This window comes from Bufo gargarizans, chromosome 5 (assembly GCF_014858855.1).
Source record: "Bufo gargarizans isolate SCDJY-AF-19 chromosome 5, ASM1485885v1, whole genome shotgun sequence".
NCBI classification, from domain to species: Eukaryota; Metazoa; Chordata; class Amphibia; order Anura; family Bufonidae; genus Bufo; species Bufo gargarizans.
The window spans coordinates 150,411,394-150,423,669 of NC_058084.1; the positions used below are offsets into that span (position 1 = coordinate 150,411,394).

At 45.8% G+C, this 12,276-nt stretch overlaps 1 protein-coding gene across 1 annotated transcript in view; it reads right to left on the reverse strand.

Annotated features, from left to right (window-relative positions):
* The window catches only part of MPPE1 (metallophosphoesterase 1), a 174,757-nt gene that overhangs the window by 160,191 nt on the left and 2,290 nt on the right, over positions 1-12,276 (reverse strand). The gene's annotated exons all lie outside the window — the stretch shown is intronic.

Here is a 12,276-nt window from a genome sequence, read left to right on the forward strand (position 1 = left end):
CTAGGTGCTACCAAAAACCCGGATCGGCAATTAAAATCCAGTCCGGTCTTTGACCCCACCTGGCTGCAAATCAGCACAGCAGCACACGCTTGTTTTCCCAAACCATTCCCCTCACTGTGTTACATTCCCCCCCCCCCCTTTTGTTCAACCCCTGAGGGGGTGAACACTCGCCAATGTACTTGGGACAGGGCATCCGCGTTTCCCTGCAACCGGCCTGCCCTGTGTTCCACTGTAAATTTAAAGTTCTGTAGGGAAAGGAACCATCTGGTGACCCGGGCATTTCTGTCTTTAGCCTGGCTCATCCACTTGAGAGGGGAGTGGTCGGTCACCAGGCAGAATTTTCTCCCCAACAAATAATAACAGAAAGACTTGAGTGCCCACTTAATAAGCAGGCACTCTCTCTCCACTATACTGTACCTGGTCTCGACTGGGGTGAGCTTACCGCTGAGGAACACAACGGGATGCTCCTCCCCGTTTACTTCCTGAGACAGTACAGCACAGAGGCCTACTTCGGAGGCATCGGTCTGTACTATAAATTCCAAAACTGGGGACCTGCACAGGGCCAACTTCAAAGCAGAGAAAGACTCTTCCGCCTGATCAGAGACTTGCGTCTCTTCAAGAGCACTGTCAATGGCGCGGCCACCGTAGCAAAGTGTGGAACAAACCTTATGTAATAGCCCACTATTCCCAGGAATTACTTTATTTGCCTAATGGTGACAGGTCGGGGCCAATTCCGTATCGCCTCTATTTTGTTAACTTGGGGTTTGATGACTCCGCACACAATGACATACCCTAGGTATTTAGTCTCCTCTAACCCTATCGCACATTTTTTTGAGTTAGCGGTTAGTCTAGAACCTCTTTAGGGAGCACCACTCGGGAAAACATCTCCATTAACTCTTTAGCTATAAGTTTGGCCGATATATGTCGCAGTGGCACCGCCTCCGGATACCGAGTGGCGTAATCTAGGGCGACCAAGATTTGTTGGTGTCCTCTAGCGGACTTCGGTACTGGGCCTATGAGGTCCATAGCGATTCGCTCAAATGGTACCTCGATGATCTGGAGAGGTACTAAGGGACTGCAGAAAAGGTGCTGCGGGCTAGTTGTTTGGCAGGTCGGGCAAGAATTCGTCCACCTCTCTAAACACACTGGGCCAGTAAAACCGTTGTTATATCTGGTCCTGTGTTTTCTGCATTCCCAGATGACCCCCGAGAACATGTTGGTGGGCTAACTCCAACACGGGTTTGCGATAAGCCTGGGGTACCACCAACTGTTCAATACGTTCACCCTGCAGCTGTTTACCCGATACAGCAGGTTGTTGTGGTTCACCATCAATTATTACCACATTCTCCCAGGTTCGGGATAGGGTTGGGTCCCAGTGTTGCTGGTTAGCCTCCACAAGAGCCTTCATTGTGGCCTCCATTTTGTCGAGGGTCACGTGTTGAAATTTAGCGGGTTTAATGCAAGACATACAACCATGCCCGGAGCAAAAATGTAAAACAACAATACTTAGGCGATCATGCCTGCCTCACTGCACTTGCCCACATCCTCCACCAATTCTGGGGTTTCGCTCTGGTAGATATGGTAAGCTGACGCTGTACAGATGCAAAAGACAAGTTCTTAACGCAAAACTTCAGTGTTTATTCACACTTGAGGCAAATGCACAAAACAATGCGTTACTTTGCAGTCTTGGTGTTTACTTCACACACACACAATAGAAAGTACTTCTTGGTGTTATCGCACACAAATTGGAAAGTTCATATAAGACAAGTCACCTTTATGTCAGTTCTGCCTCCAGCAGTCCACAGCAGGCTTTAGGGGGCCTGTTTCCTCGGCCCATGGGTCTCAGCCCTCCAACCTGGCACCAAGCCTCAGATCCCAACACAGAGATCCTGCTGCTGAGTCCAGCTGCCAATTTAAGGACAGCCAGCTGCTGTCAAAAACCTGGACCGGCGATTAAAATCCGGTCTTTGACCCCACCTGGCTGCAAATCAGTACAGCAGCACACGCTGGGATGAAAATATCTGTTTTCCCAGACCATTCCTCTCACTGTGCTACAAAATATAGAAACAATAAAAAATAAACATATCAGGTATCTCCTCGTCCAAAAATGTCTGAACTATTAACGTTTATTTAAAAAATTTCTGTGCGGTGAACGCGGAAACGGTAAAAATTTGAAAAACACACGATTCGCTCTTTTTTAGTCACCCCCACTAGGAAAATTGAATAACAGTGATCAAAAACTCGTATGTACCACAAAAATGGTACCAATAAAAACTACAGTTCGTCCCGCATAAAACAAGTTCTGTGGACAGAAAATATAAAAAAAGTTATGGCTGTTAGAAAATTGCAATGCAAAGAAAATTTTGATGTTTTTTAAAGGTTTTTATTATTTTAAAGTAGTAAAAAAAAACTATACAAGTTTGGCATTGCTGTAATACTATTGAGCTGCAGAATAAGTACCGTATTTTTCGCCCTATAAGACACACCAGCCCATAAGACGCACCTAGGTTTTTGAGGAGGAAAATAAGAAAAAAATATGTTTTAACCAAAAACCTTGGAGGAATTGTTTTTTTTTTTTTTTTCAATTCAACTGCACAAAAGGTGGGTTTGAACTAATGGCGGTCTGTGCATGACACTATTATGGGGGATCTGTGGATGATGCACTGTTATGGGGTGGGGGATTTGTGGATGGCACTGTTATGTGGGGGATCTGTGGATGTCATTGTTATGGGGGGAGCTGTGGATGGCACTATGATGGTGGGGGGATCTGTGGATGGCATTATAATGGTGGGGGGGATCTGTGGATGGCATTATGATGGTGGGGGGGATCTGTGGATGGCATTATGATGGTGGGGGGGATCTGTGGATGGCATTATGATGGTGGGGGGGATCTGTGGATGGCATTATGATGGTGGGGGGATCTGTGGATGGCATTATGATGGTGGTGGGGATTTGTGGATGGCATTATGATGGTGGGGGGGGGATCTGTGGATGGCATTATGATGGTGGGGGGATCTGTGGATGGTATTATGATGGTGGGGGGATCTGTGGATGGCACTGTTATGGGGTGGTGGATCTGTGGATGACACTGCTATATGTGTCATCCACAGATCCCCCATAACAGTCTCATCCACAGATCCCCCTATCATAATGCCATCCACAGCCCCCCCCCCCCACTGTACTCTGGCCCCGCCGCTCAGTATGTACTGTATTATACGTAGTGTTAATCATCAGATCTAAACTAAATATTAATGATGCGCTCCCCCTGCTCCCCATGTGCTTACCGGTACACACATGTCACGCTCCTATAGTAAGCACTAGCAGCTAGCAGGCAGGCCGGGCGGCCGTAACTCACGGAGGTCACGTGCCTGCTCCGCCTGCTTCATTCATAAAGTAGGCGGAGAAGGTACGTCATGTCATTTTAGTGCACAGTGAACGCCGTGATGTCAAAAATCTCAAAAACCTTGGAGGAATTGTGTTTTTTTTTTTTTCAATTCAACTGCACAATTTTTTTTTCCCCATTTTCCAATAACAGCAATAGTAAAATAAATAGTGCCCTTAAAAAATACAACTTATCCTGCAAAAATAAGCCCTTATACGGCTATACGAACAGAAAATTAAATAAGTTATATTTATTGGAAGGTGGGGAGGAAAAAATGAAAATGCAAAACCAAAAATGGGTCTGGTACTTAACCGCCTCCGGACCGCCTAACGCAGATGTGCGGTCCGGAGGCGGCAGCCCTGCGCACAACGACGCATATACGCATCATCTCGCTCGGGCCGGGATTTCCTGTGAACGCGCGCACACAGGCGCGCGCGCTCACAGGAACGGAAGGTAAGCGAGTGGATCTCCAGCCTGCCAGCGGCGATCGCTCGCTGGCAGGCTGGAGATCTGATTTTTTTAACCCCTAACAGGTATATTAGATGCTGTTTTGATAACAGCGTCTAATATACCTGCTACCTGGTCCTCTGGTGGTCCCTTTTGTTAGGATCGACCACCAGAGGACACAGGTAGGTCAGTAAAGTCGCACCAAACACCACACTACACTACACCCCCCCCCGTCACTTATTAACCCCTTATGAACCCCTGATCACCCATGATCACCCCATATAAACTCCCTGAACCCCCCCCTGTCATTGATCACCCCCCTGTCATTGATCACCCCCCTGTCAGGCTCCGTTCAGACGTCCGTATGATTTTTACGGATCCATGGATCGGATCAGCAAAACACATGCGGACGTCTGAATGGAGCCTTACAGGGGGGTTATCAATGACAGGGGGTGATCAGGGAGTGTATATGGGTGATCACCCGCCTGTCATTGATAACCCCCCTGTAAGGCTCCATTCAGACGTCCGCATGTGTTTTGCGGATCCGATCCATGTATCCATGTATCCGTAAAAATCATACGGACGTCTGAATGGAGCCTTACAGGGAGGGTGATCAATGACAGGGGGGTGATCACCCTGATCACCCCCTGTCATTGATCACCCCCCTGTAAGGCTCCATTCAGACGTCCGCATGTGTTTTGCGGATCCGATCCATGTCTTACAGGGGGGGTGATCAATGACAGGGGGGTGATCACCCTGATCACCCCCTGTAAGGCTCCATTCAGACGTCCGCATGTGTTTTGCGGATCCGATCCATGTATCCATGTATCCGTAAAAATCATACGGACGTCTGAATGGAGCCTTACAGGGGGGGTGATCAATGACAGGGGGGTGATCACCCTGATCACCCCCTGTCATTGATCACCCCCCTGTAAGGCTCCATTCAGACGTCCGCATGTGTTTTGCGGATCCAATCCATGTATCCATGGATCCGTAAAAATCATACGGACGTCTGAATGGAGCCTTACAGGGGGGGTGATCAATGACAGGGGGGTGATCACCCCCTGTCATTGATCACCCCCCTGTAAGGCTCCATTCAGACGTCCGCATGTGTTTTGCGGATCCGATCCATGGATCCGTAAAAATCATACGGACGTCTGAATGGAGCCTTACAGGGGGGGGTGATCAATGACAGGGGGGTGATCACCCTGATCACTCCCTGTCATTGATCACCCCCCTGTAAGGCTCCATTCAGACGTCCGCATGTGTTTTGCGGATCCGATCCATGTATCCGTAAAAATCATACGGACGTCTGAATGGAGCCTTACAGGGGGGTGATCAATGACAGGGGGGTGATCAGGGAGTCTATATGGGTGATCACCCCCCTGTCATTGATCACCCCCCTGTCATTGATCACCCCCCCCTGTAAGGCTCCATTCAGACTTACTTAGGACTAACTTAGGACAAAAATTTCAATCTTTCATGGACTCAATATGCCCCTCACGGAATACCTTGGGGTGTCTTCTTTCCAAAGTGGGGTCACATGTGGGGTATTTATACTGCCCTGGCTTTTTAGGGGCCCGAAAGTGTGAGAAGAAGTCTGGGATCCAAATGTCTAAAAATGCCCTCCTAAAAGGAATTTGGGCACCTTTGCGCATCTAGGCTGCAAAAAAGTGTCACACATCTGGTATCGCCGTACTCAGGAGAAGTTGGGGAATGTGTTTTGGGGTGTCATTTTACATATACCCATGCTGGGTGAGATAATATCTTGGTCAAATGCCAACTTTGTATAAAAAAATGGGAAAAGTTATCTTTTGCCAAGATATTTCTCTCACCCAGCATGGTTATATGTAAAATGACACCCCAAAACACATTCCCCAACTTCTCCTGAGTACGGCGATACCAGATGTGTGACACTTTTTTGCAGCCTAGGTGGGCAAAAGGGCACATATTCCAAAGTGCACCTTTCGGATTTCACAGGCCATTTTTTACAGATTTTGATTGCAACGTACTTCTCACACATTTGGGCCCCTAAATTGCCAGGGCAGTATAACTACGCCACAAGTGACCCCATTTTGGAAAGAAGACACCCCAAGGTATTCCGTGAGGGGCATGGCGAGTTCCTAGAATTTTTTATCACAAGTTAGCGGAAAATTATGATTTTTCTTTTTTTTTCTTTTTTCCTTACAAAGTCATATATTCCACTAACTTGCGACAAAAAATAAAAAAATTCTAGGAACTCGCCGTGCCCCTCACGGAATACCTTGGGGTGTCTTCTTTCCAAAATGGGGTCACTTGTGGCGTAGTTATACTGCCCTGGCAATTTAGGGGCCCAAATGTGTGAGAAGAACTTTGCAATCAAAATGTGTAAAAAATGGCCTGCGAAATCCGAAAGGTGCACTTTGGAATATGTGCCCCTTTGCCCACCTTGGCTGCAAAAAAGTGTCACACATCTGGTATCGCCGTACTCAGGAGAAGTTGGGGAATGTGTTTTGGGGTGTCATTTTACATATACCCATGCTGGGTGAGAAAAATATCTTGGTCAAATGCCAACTTTGTATAAAAAAATTGGAAAAGTTGTCTTTTGCCAAGATATTTCTCTCACCCAGCATGGGTATATGTAAAATGACACCCCAAAACACATTCCCCAACTTCTCCTGAGTACGGCGATACCAGATGTGTGACACTTTTTTGCAGCCAAGGTGGGCAAAGGGGCACATATTCCAAAGTGCACCTTTCGGATTTCGCAGGCCATTTTTTACACATTTTGATTGCAAACTACTTCTCACACATTTGGGCCCCTAAATTGCCAGGGCAGTATAACTACCCCACAAGTGACCCCATTTTGGAAAGAAGACACCCTAAGGTATTCCGTGAGGGGCATGGCGAGTTCCTAGAATTTTTTATTTTTTGTCGCAAGTTAGTGGAATATGAGACTTTGTAAGGAAAAAATTTTTTTGAAATAAAATCATCATTTTCCGCTAACTTGTGACAAAAAATAAAAAGTTCTATGAACTCACTATGCCCATCAGCGAATACCTTAGGGTGTCTACTTTCCGAAATGGGGTCATTTGTGGGGTTTTTCTACTGTCTGGGCATTGTAGAACCTCAGGAAACATGACAGGTGCTCAGAAAGTCAGAGCTGCTTCAAAAAGCGGAAATTCACATTTTTTTACCATACAGTCGTGGCCAAAAGTTTTGAGAATTACATAAATATTGGAAATTGGAAAAGTTGCTGCTTAAGTTTTTATAATAGCAATTTGCATATACTCCAGAATGTTATGAAGAGTGATCAGATGAATTGCATAGGTCTTCTTTGACATGAAAATTAACTTAATCCCCCAAAAACTTTTCCACTGCATTGCATTGCTGTCATTAAAGGACCTGCTGAGATAATTTCAGTAATCGTCTTGTTAACTCAGGTGAGAATGTTGAAGAGCACAAGGCTGGAGATCATTATGTCAGGCTGATTGGGTTAGAATGGCAGACTTGACCTGTTAAAAGGAGGGTGATGCTTGAAATCATTGTTCTTCCATTGTTAACCATGGTGACCTGCAAAGAAACGCGTGCAGCCATCATTGCGTTGCATAAAAATGACTTCACAGACAAGGATGTTGTGGCTACTAAGATTGCACCTCAATCAACAATTTATAGGATCATCAAGAACTTTAAGGAAAAAGGTTAAATTCTTGTTAAGAAGGCTTCAGGGCATCCAAGAAAGTCCAGCAAGCGCCAGGATCGTCTCCTAAAGAGTATTCAGCTGTGGGATCGGAGTGCCACCAGTGCAGAGCTTGCTTAGAAATGGCAGCAGGCAGGTGTGAGCGCATCTGCACGCACAGTGAGGCGAAGACTTTTGGAAGATGGCCTGGTGTCAAGAAGGGCAGCAAAGAAGCCACTTCTCTCCCAAAAAAAATCAGGGACAGATTGATCTTCTGCAGAAAATATGGTGAATGGTCTGCTGAGGACTGGGGAAAAGTCATATTCTCCGATGAAGCCTCTTTCCGATTGTTTGGGGCATCAGGAAAAATGCTTGTCCAGAGAAGAAAAGGTGAGCGCTACCATCAGTCCTGTGTCATGCCAACAGTAAAGCATCCTGACACCATTCATGTGTGGGGTTGCTTCTCATCCAAGGGAGTGGGCTCACTCACAATTTTGCCCAAAAACACACCCATGAATAAAGAATGGTACCAAAACACCCTCCAACAGCAACTTCTTCCAATAATCCAACAACAGTATGGTGGAGAACAATGCATTTTCCAGCACGATGGAGCACCGTGCCATAAGGCAAAAGTGATAATTAAGTGGCTCGGGGACCAAAACGTTTACATTTTGGGTCCATGGCCTGGAAACTCCCCATATCTTAATCCCATTGAGAACTTGTGGTCAAGAAGTGATTATGAAAGAATGGGTTGCTATCAGTCAGGAATTGGCCCAGAAGTTGATTGAGAGCATGCCCAGTCTTATTGTAGAGGTCCTGAAAAAGAAGGGCCAACACTGCAAATACTGACTCTTTGCATAAATGTCAGGTAATTGTCGATAAAAGCCTTTGAAACGTATGAAGTGCGTGTAATTATATTTCTCTACATCACAGAACCAACTGAAACAAAGATCTAAAAGCAGTTTAGCAGCAAACTTTGTGAAAACTAATATTTGTGTCATTCTCAAAACTTTTGGCCACGACTGTAGTTTGTAAACGCTATAACTTTTACCCAAACCATTTTTTTTTTTGCCCAAACATATTTTTTTTTATCAAAGACATGTAGAACAATAAATTTAGCGAAAAATTTATATATGGATGTCGTTTTTTTTGCAAAATTTTACAGCTGAAAGTGAAAAATGTCATTTTTTTGCAAAAAAATCGTTACATTTTGATTATTAACAAAAAAAGTAAAAATGTCAGCAGCAATTAAATACCACCAAATGAAAGCTCTATTAGTGAGAAGAAAAGGAGGTAAAATTCATTTGGGTGGTAAGTTGCATGACCGAGCGATAAACGGTGAAAGTAGTGTAGTGCAGAAGTGTCAAAAGTGGCCTGGTCATGAAGGGGGTTTTAGCTAGCGGGGCTGAAGTGGTTAAAGGGGCTCTATAGTTTGTTTTAACTGATAATCTATCCTCTGGATAGATCATCAGCATCTGATCGACGGGGGTCTGACACCCGGGACCCCCGCCAATCAGCTGTTTGAGAAGGCAGCAGCGCTCCAGCAGTGCCGCTGCCTTCTCACTGTTTACCGCAGGCCCAGTGACGTCATGACTAGTATCACTGGCCTGGGCTGGGTTAGCTCCATTCAAATGAACAAGGCTTAGCCGCGCCCAGGCTAGTTGATACTAGTCGTGGCGTCCCTGGGCCAAAAGGTAAACAGTGAGCACCGCTGCCTTCTCAAACAGCTGATCGGCGGGGGTCCCGGGTGTTGGACCCCCGTCGATCAGATGCTGATGATCTATCCAGAGGATAAATTTATAAGTTAAAACAAAGTGCAGAACCCCTTTAAGAGGTTAATACTCACATAAGTGATCGAATTTATAGTATGTATGACTAGTAGCAATAATGCCTCCATGTTTTTGAAAATAGAAAGGAACAACACAACTACAAAGTCAAACCTGGCAAACAAACACATACATTTAAAAACAAGAGGTTGGAAGGTCAGGCTATTTTCACACTAGCGTTTTAGTTTTCTGGCATTGAGATCAGTCATAGGGGCTCCGTCCCGGAAAAGAACGCTTCAGTTTTGCCCACATTCATTGTCAGAACTAAACTGAACAGAACAGAATGCACTCCGCTCCATTTAGTTGCGTTCTCATACCAGAGAGCAAACCGCAACATGTTGTATTTTGCTTTCCGTCCTGGAATGCGGAGCAAGACGGATCCGGCATGTCCCCCAATGCAAGTCAATGGGGATGGATCAGTTTTCTCTGCCACAATAGAAAACGGATCCGTCCTCTATTGACTTTCAATGGAGTTCATGACGGATCCATCTTGGCTATGTTAAAGATAATACAACCGAACCCGTTCATAATGGATGCAGATGGTTGTATTATCAGTAACGGAAGCGTTTTGGCTGAACCCTGCCAGATCCAGTAAAAACGCAAGTGTGAAAGTAGCCTAAAAGGAGCCTCTATGCTTGAACCTGCTACCCAACATATGGATTACCTGAAAGAGATTAATATGCAGACCTTCTAGCCCCAGTTAACAGACACCCAATTAATTGCTCAAGTCTCCAGAATCTCTAAAAGTCATCCAGAAAAACAAAGTGCATGTGAATTTATGACTCAGGTCATATGAGTGAACCAAAGGTTGTACCATGGGCACGATATTATGAAGACACTCAATAAATTCCCCAGCTGAAGAGGAGATTGGGGATCTCCAGAATCTGGGAATGACCTGCTTTGCAGCACACAAAACATGTCTCAATAGGCCTCTCTTGAAGCTAGTTACTGAACCATGTGAATGGGACAAAAGTACTGACCCTAAAGATGTGGTCAATGAGGATGAGCAAACAGTATTACATAAAAGAATTACCTTTTCCCAGAAGCTTTGGATGACCTGTAAAGACCACCAAATATGGTTCCCACAGCCTGACTGCACCTCCAGCACATAGGATCAACAGAAGGGAACATCTTATTCAACAGGACTGGAAATCGATGACTTCTGAACAAGCTGGAAGATCCTGGACCACTCGTCCCCCGATAAGGTCCTACCTATGTCTCCCTCTCGTCTGGCAATATGGGACAGCACATAATCCTTGTAAGAACTATCTCTCGAAAGGTTGTATATCAAAGAAACCGTGTGCACAGACTGTACCTCTGTGGTGCAAAGTGAGGGCTCTGTTCAACGAGTACTAATAGTTCAGAGAAATGCCAGTCCCTTGGACTTAAAAGGGTTCTCCTGGCATTTTGAAAAAATTTGGAAGGAAATTTTTTCATAAGTACTTATCTGTCCCTTACTCCGCTGATGCTGGTGTCCCTGCTGCAAACTCTTCTGTTCAGGTCCCAACCAGATGCGTGCACTTCTTTCCTGTTCAGCTGCATACTAGTAAGGGTCCATTCACACGTCCGTAGTGTATTGCAGATCGGGCAAATTGCGGATCAACAATACACCCGGCCGGCACCCCCATAGAACTCCCTATTCTTGTCTGCAAGACTAGACAAGAATAGGACATGTTCTATTTTTTTCCTGGAGCTGCGGACCGTAAGTTACGCTGGCGTGCTCTGGAAATGCGGATGCAAACAGCACACTGTGTGCTGTCGGCATCCATTCCTGCCCCATAGAGAATGAATGGGTCCGCACCCGCTCCGTAAATTGCGGAACGGATGTGGACATGTTCACGGACGTGTGAATGGAAAGAACGCAGGCCATCCTCTGATCCAAGACTTTTGGTGGACCATTTAAAGCTCAGCATAGATGCTAGGAGACAACATATATTTCTGGGAATATATTAGTGCCAGATCCGTCCTTCCGGTCTGCGCATGCACAGGCTGGTAAAAATGTGAAAAAAATATATAAAGGATCCGTTTCTCCGGATGACATCCGCAGAGACAGATGCGTTCTTGCAATGCATTTGTAAGACGGATCCGCCTACAATTGCTGTCCGTTTGCATGCAGATTGCCGGATCCGGCAGGCAGTTCCGGTGACAGAACTGCTTGCCGGATCACTCTGCCGCAAGTGTCAAAGTAGCCTTAGATGAGCTGCAGTAGAGTAAGAGGCATGCAGGAATTTAAAATCTTCGATGGCCCAGGAAACATCAGCGGAAAAAATTTATCCTGAAGCAAGCGTTCAAACTTCCAGGCGAATTCTGTATGGGAAGCACCTGAAAATGTTAGTGTACTCAAACTGGGCATGTGGACAGACCACTGGGTAGATCCCACGTGTGCTGTAGGCGAATAATCTAATAAATAAAAAAAAGATGCAAATATGAAATCTATCCTGCTATAAGAAATATAAATGAGAGATAAAAAACAAATCCCATTCACTTGAATGAGACTGAACTGCGCAAACATCATGTGACTGATTAACGTGATGTCACCGGCCTAGGAAGAGGCCCCAGCACTCACTGGAGTGCTGTGGCCTCTTCAAACAGCTGATTAGTGGGGGTACTGGGATTCGGGCCCCCATCAATCAGGTATCGATGAACTATTCTGGAGATAGGTCATCAATGTAAGAGTTGTCGGTAAAACCTAGATCTTGCAGTCTTTACTCTCCAAGTGCCTGAAATCCAAGGGCAGTTCACAGGGGTGCACCTAGTGTTTCTGCTGCCTGAGGTGAAAACTGAAACAGTGCCCCCCCTCCCCCAATGCCAATTTCTTAACCTAACCCCTTCCCTTCAGCTCATGACCCTTCGGCTGCCCCCTCTTGCCCCTACCTGGTGCTACCTGAGGCAATCGCCTCACCTGGCCTCATTGGTGGTGCACCCCTGGCTGTTCATCTCCTGCCAGAATGACAGTGGGAAGC